The sequence below is a fragment of the Hemitrygon akajei genome, chromosome 14 (genome assembly GCF_048418815.1).
Source record: "Hemitrygon akajei chromosome 14, sHemAka1.3, whole genome shotgun sequence".
Lineage (NCBI taxonomy): Eukaryota > Metazoa > Chordata > Chondrichthyes > Myliobatiformes > Dasyatidae > Hemitrygon > Hemitrygon akajei.
In genome coordinates, this window is record NC_133137.1 from 38399413 (window position 1) to 38406160 (window position 6748).

The window sequence follows — 6748 nt, forward strand, 5'->3', positions numbered from 1 at the left end:
CCTCCCCCCTCGGTTCATTGCCTGGGGGGGCTCTGATGCATCGTGCAGGATGCAATACACAAGTCCGTCTCCAAGAGACAATAGCCAGTATCAATGGGTCCGCCTTTCGGAAGCCAGGACACATTCTACCCTTTTGTGGATTCTACATGTCTTTCTCTCATTTCCTGTGTCCCCTGAACTGACTTAATAGTGATCTTGCGATTCTCACAAAGGAGGGGGCTACCCCGCACCCTTCGGCCCCTCAGAGCTGTGGCACATTCGTAACACCCCCTTTCTTCAAAGCGTTTTCACCAGCGGTGAAAACGAAGTAGTACAGAGTCTTACAGGATTTGAGAATCTAACACAATATAAAAGCTTTTCCTTTTCACTACAGAATAATACAGTTATACATTCAATTCAGCATCTAGATGGTTACCGATTACAATTGTCACTTCCTTTAATATCTTAACATCTTGTACCCTACTAAAGTCTTGTAGCATCAGACTCCAATTTAGTAACCACCTATTTTTTTTCTTCAGCAAACAAAACTAAAGAGTTGTGATCTTAAGCTTACGTGTATACTACAAAAGTTCATGCAAATACCAATCGTTATGTTGCTTTCAAACTTAACAGGCAGGCTTCCATGGGGGTTGTCTTTTATTATTCACAGGCTTTGTCGAAATCCCTTAAAACCGGTTTCTGCTATTTAAAAAATGGCGTCCCTATTAACCCTCGTCTCTTTTCCGGTTAGTTCCCACGTGGGGAGTTTGGGTACCCTGGCGAAATAGGCTTTTGCCCGCTTCTTTCATAGGAGTTATTTTATCAACACTGTGTCCCAAACTTAGACCATCTTCTGAATTTCCACCCAATTCTTTAATTGTACGCAAGTTGCTAGCTTTCTCGTCAAGACCCTTCAGGCTATTAGTTTTCAGTTCGAACTCTTTGTTCAAGCAGCATTTCAAATTCTGCCTTTTCACACCACACTCTGGAATAACAATAGCATGGGGGGCCCCGTCATCTTCCAACTCAACCTGTAAGTGATCCACAGGTTTTAAATTTTCTTCATTCGATTTGGGAACTACATATTTCCCGTTTTCTTCAATGATAATATTCATCTCCCTACTTTTGATCTCCGCATTAACTTTTAGCACACCTTCGAGCACAAACACCTGGGAACTCTCACTTCCCACTATTACCAAGGTTAACCCTTTCTTTGCTGAACCAAGTCTATCTGACCCACAAGGACTGCCTTCCTTGTCAACTGAATCAAATACCTCAGACTTTTTCTGAGCTTCATTACTAGGTTCAGTACCACGAGCATCCACATCTTGGACACACTCCAACGGGACATTTGCCTCTTCCAGGTTTTCAATACCCGTACCCGGTCCAAACTCTAAATTCCCCTGCTTCTCCCAGCTACTCTCTGGGCAACTCCCTTCCGGAGTAAACTCAACCCCGCGGGCTGAAACAACCTCATCTGCCAACCCAGCAGACTTCTTCAAGGTAATGGCATCCTTTTCATCTAGGACTGCCCTCATTTCATTATCGGGAACACCTTTAGAATTTTCAACTTCTTCAAACAGTTCTGCCAAACCCGACAGATCATCCATGTCCAACTCTGGACCTTTTAACAGCTCTATCTGTTTCTCATCTTTATCTCCTGCCTCTAGAACTTTTCTCCTCGCTAAGGACAGGTCTACCTCCTCTCCCTTACTCTCTTTCACTTTACTACTCTTCGTTTTACCACCCTCTAAACCCTCATGGTACAGGGTCGGTAAAAACGTCTCGGCCAAATCGACACTGGCCGGATTTAAACTGCTCTCGTTCTCAGCTGCCTTTCTCGACATGCTGCGAGTAACCGCGCATGCGGAATAGATCTTGGATGCTAGGGGCGGGACCGCAACGCTCACCGGCCGGCTCGTCAGCGTCATTGCTGACCAAACCTTACCACCGGCTAAATCATTACCCAGAAGGACGTCCGCGTCAGTTCTCGGGAATTCTAATCGCACCCCCATTTCGACTGGTCCAGAGACTAGCTCACAATTCATAATGACCCTATGCAAGGGCACCATTTCCGTCCCTTTGCCTATTCCTTTCACAGCTACCATTCCCATCTTGCGACCAAAATCTAGTACCTTACCGCTGATCAATGATAGTTCAGCCCCCGTGTCTCTCCAGATCCGTACTGGAACTGGGGTGCCTCCCTCCCTCACAGACATGGTTCCGTTTGACATACAAGTCTCAGACCCTTCTCGTACTCTGTCTACCCGGGGCTCTCTTGTCAATTTACTGATTACCACGGCACATCCGATAGGGACTGCTGCTTTCCCTATTCCTGTCTCTTTCTTCGGAGCAAAGCACCTAGATGCAATATGCCCCCCCCCCCCTTCCACAATTAAAACAGGTCAAGCCCAGAAATCTCTGGCCGTCTTGCCTTTCCCCCTCAATTTTACCACTAGCTCCCGGCGGGACCTCGGCCTCAGCCGGCGGGCTTTCTCGATCGTTCCCACGGTCTCTCTGGGAACTTTTATTCGAGGAAAACTTTGTCTTGTGGGTTAGGGCATATTCATCTGCGAACCTAGCAAATTCTGAGATGGACTTACTCGGCTTCTCATTCAAATACATCCGGATATCCTCCGAAACACAACCTTTAAATTCCTCAATCAGAATTAACTCCCTGAGACGCCAATAATCCTCGTCCACCATTTCTGCGGTGCACCAACGGTCCAAGAGCACACCCTTCTCATAGGCAAACTCGGTATACGTCTGATTCCACCCTTTCTTTAAATTTCTGAACTTTTGTCTATACGCTTCAGGTACTAGCTCATAACTCCGGAGAATGGCCACCTTTACTTTGTCATAACTCTCCTCCTCTTCCTCCTCCATGGACAACGCTGTATATGCCCGCTGTGCCTTCCCTTTTAACACACTTTGTAACAGTGCCACCCACTGATCTATGGGCCACTTCTGATTCACTGCCACCTTTTCAAAAAGCAAGAAATAACTATCAACATCCGTCTCCTCGAACGGAGGTACTAACCTCAACTCCCGACTAACATTAAACCGCTCCTCTCGGTCAGACCCTTGAGCTCTTCGCTCGTGCCTTAACTTCTCCATATCCAAGTCATGTTGCCTCTGTTTCTCCACCTCCCTCTCCTTCTCGGCTCTTTCCCTCTCTTTCTCAGCTGCTTCCAGCTGTTTTAACTGAATTTCATGCTCCCTTTGTTTCTCAGCTCTTTCCTGCTCTCTCTTCACCTCCAACTCCTTTAGCTGGAGCGCATGCTCCCGCTGCTTTTCGGCTCTTTGCTGCTCTTTTTCCTTTTTGGCCCTGTCTTTTCTTTCTCAGCCCTTTCTTTCTCCTTCTCAGCTGCTTCCAGCTGCTTTAATTTAATTTCATGTTCCAACCTTAATTTCTCCAACTCTGACTGAGCCATCCCACTAGCTGGTACCTTTTCAGGGATATTTTCCAATACCTCAGCAGAAAACACATTCTTCACAATATAATACTGAGTTATGGCCCTCCGTACCTCCCGCTTTTTCATCGACAACCTCACCTCTGCGAAGTTTAGTTCTTTCGCAATATTTATCAATTCTGACTTTGTGGCCGCCTCTAGCACCTCCAGAGTTGGGTTTTCTATAAATTCACCCACGTCCATCTTTGCTGGTTTCCTGTCTGGCTACCCGCATAACCAGATCCAAGTTTGGACTTACAAGCCCGACTTAATAGTGATCTTGCGATTCTCACAAAGGAGGGGGCTACCCCGCACCCTTCGGCCCCTCAGAGCTGTGGCACATTCGTAACATAGTCCAACGGTGTAAGTTTCACAGCCATTTCAGAAAGCCAGGTCAGTCTGTGGCCAATTTTGCGGCCAAGCTTTGGCAGCTGTCGGAGCATTGCGATTTCAGGGCAGGGTTAAATGACATGCTCCGTGATAGATTAGTATGTGGCATTAATAATGACGCTGAACAACGCTGCTTGTTGGGGGAAACCCCACCGTTGACTTTCAAGAAAGCCCTAGAGATTTCCCAAGGCATGGAGATGGCTGCTAATAATGCCAAGGATATCCAGAAAGGACATGGGGGGGGGGGGGGGGGGGTCGCAGTCAGCGGCAGTGCACCAAGTCATGAGGGAGTCTGGTAAACAGGCAAGGTGGGTGGAGTGTTTTTAGTGCGGAGGGACGCACTGTGCAAATATTTACAAATTCAAAGACACTGTCTGCCATCCTTGTAGCAAAAAGGGACATTTAGCTAAAAAGTGCAGGAGCATAAAGGGTAAGGTTAAGCCTGGGCAGGGGAAAGCTCAACAGACTCAGGCAGCCACATCATCTAGAAGAAGCAGACGAGGAGGCAGCGTGTGCCTACAGCATGTTTGGAGTGGAAACGGATGAGGAACCACCTGAACCATATTATGCCACAGTTACTGTCAAGAGAAAGGACATTACGTTCGAGATTGATTTAGGGGCTACTGCATCAGTCATTAGTGAGGAGACCTACAGGAGGACATGGGGGTCCAACCTGCCTCCCATCAGACCATCTAAACTCCAACTCAGGACCTATATGGGGCAGCCCATACCTCATTTGTGGATATTTCAGCCGGGGGTCAGAAGGCTGAAGCCAGGCTGGTAATAGCTATGGGCAGAGGGCCCAGTCTTTTGGGCCGTGATTGGCTTTGCAAAACCCGGCTCAACTGGCATGGAATTAAGTATGCACACACGACGGAGGACATTCTGCAGCAGTATAAAGTAGTGATGTTTTCGGGGATGAGCTGGGCACACTGAAGGGCGTGACCATGAAACTCCATGTCGACCCTGAGGCCACACCACATTTTTTTAAGCCCAGGTCAGTGCCCTATGCCATGAAAGGCAAAGTCGAGGCGGAGCTGAAACACTTACAGGGGCTGGACATCATTGAGCCCATCCAGTTTTCAAGGTGGGCGGCTCCCATTGTTCCAGTTTTGAAGGCAGTTAAAACTGTGGGGATATGTGGGCACTACAAGCTTATGGTGGACCGGGTCTCCAAGCTGGAGGAGTACCCATCGCCACGGGTGAATGACCTGCCAGGGGGTAAGCTGTTCACAAAGCTGGGCATGAGCCATGCCTACCAACAACTGCTGCTTGACGAGGATTCAAAGTATGTCACAACCAATACGCACAAGGGATTATTCAAATACAATGGCCTGGTGTTTGGAGTGGCGTCTAGCCCCATCATTTTCCAAAGGACAATGGACTCTTTGCTGTAGGGGATTCCGCACGTAGCAGTTTATCTTGATGATATTTTGATCACGGGAGCCACAGAGGGGAGCATCTAGCCAACTTAGAACAGTTGCTGAAGAGGCTCTCAGATGCAGGGCTGCGATTGAAACGTGGAAAATGTGTGTTCCTGGCTCCGAGTGTTACCTACCTGAGACACCAGATCACAGCTGAGGGGCTTTGCCCAGTGGAGGACAAAGTGAGAGCTATCAAGGAGGCCCCAAACCCCAAGAACGTCACTGAACTCACATCATTTTTGGGCACGGTGAATTATTATGGCAAGTTTCTTCCGGACCTCTCAAAGGTTTTGGCCCCACTGTATAAGCTGCTTCACAATGACACTGAGAAAGAACTCCTGCACTCAGCGAAGCTGCTTGTTCACTATGACCCAGACAAGGAGATCACCCTTTCATGCGACGCTTTGCCCTATAGAGTTGAGGCAGTTCCCTCACACATAATGGAGGACTGTTCAGAGAAGCCTATAGGTTTTGCTTCATGTACCCTGACGGCTGGTGAGAAGGGATATTCACAGACAAAGAAGGTCTGGCCATTGTTTTTGTGGTCAAAAGCTTTCATCTGTACCTCTATGGACATGTATTCACAATTTATACTGACCATAAACCGTTGATGACCCTTTTTAATGAGACCCGATGCATCCCACTGCTAGCCTCAGCCAGGATATAGCACTGGGCTCTCACGTTGTCAGCCTACCAGTATACTATAGTGTACAGAGCATAATGCAAACACCGATGCGCTGAGTCGACTACCTTTACCTGAGACACCTGTTACTACATATGTGCCTCCAGAGACTGTGTTTTCATTGGAGAGGCTGTCAGAAACACCTGTAAAGCAATGGACAGAGAGGGACCCAGTCCTGTGTCAAGTCAAGAACTTTCCTTTTACAAGGTTGGCCCAGAGTCATGGAAGGAGAGGAACTGAGGCCTTATGCCAAATGCAAGATGGAACTGAGTCTGCAGGATGGCTGCATTTTCTGGGGGGCAAGGGTCATTATGACTCCCCCTGGCCACTCACAGATTTTGGAGGAAATTCATGAGACTCATCCAGGGGTGTCTCAAATGAAAAGCCTTGCAAGATCCTATGTCTGGTGGCCAAGAATGGATCAGGATCTGGTAAAATCTTGCATGCAATGTCAGACCAATCAGAACATGCCACCACCAGCTCCTTTGCACCCATGGGAGTGGCCAGTCTACCCCTGGTCTAGGCTACATTTGGACTTCGCTGCCCCCTTTATGGGGCAGATGTTTCTTGTAATGGTAGATGCGCATTCCAAATGGATCAATGCTCAAATCATGAGCAACATCACAGCCCCTTTAACCATAGACAAACTCAGGCAAGTGTTTGCAGTCCACGGGTTGCCTGACACTCTGGTCACTGATAATGGCCGGCATTCACCAGTGAGCTGTTCAGTGAGTTCATGCGGCAGAATGGCATTCAGCACATTCAGACGGCCCCTTTCCACCAATCAATGTCAAATGGTTTGGCTGAGTGGGCTGTTCAGA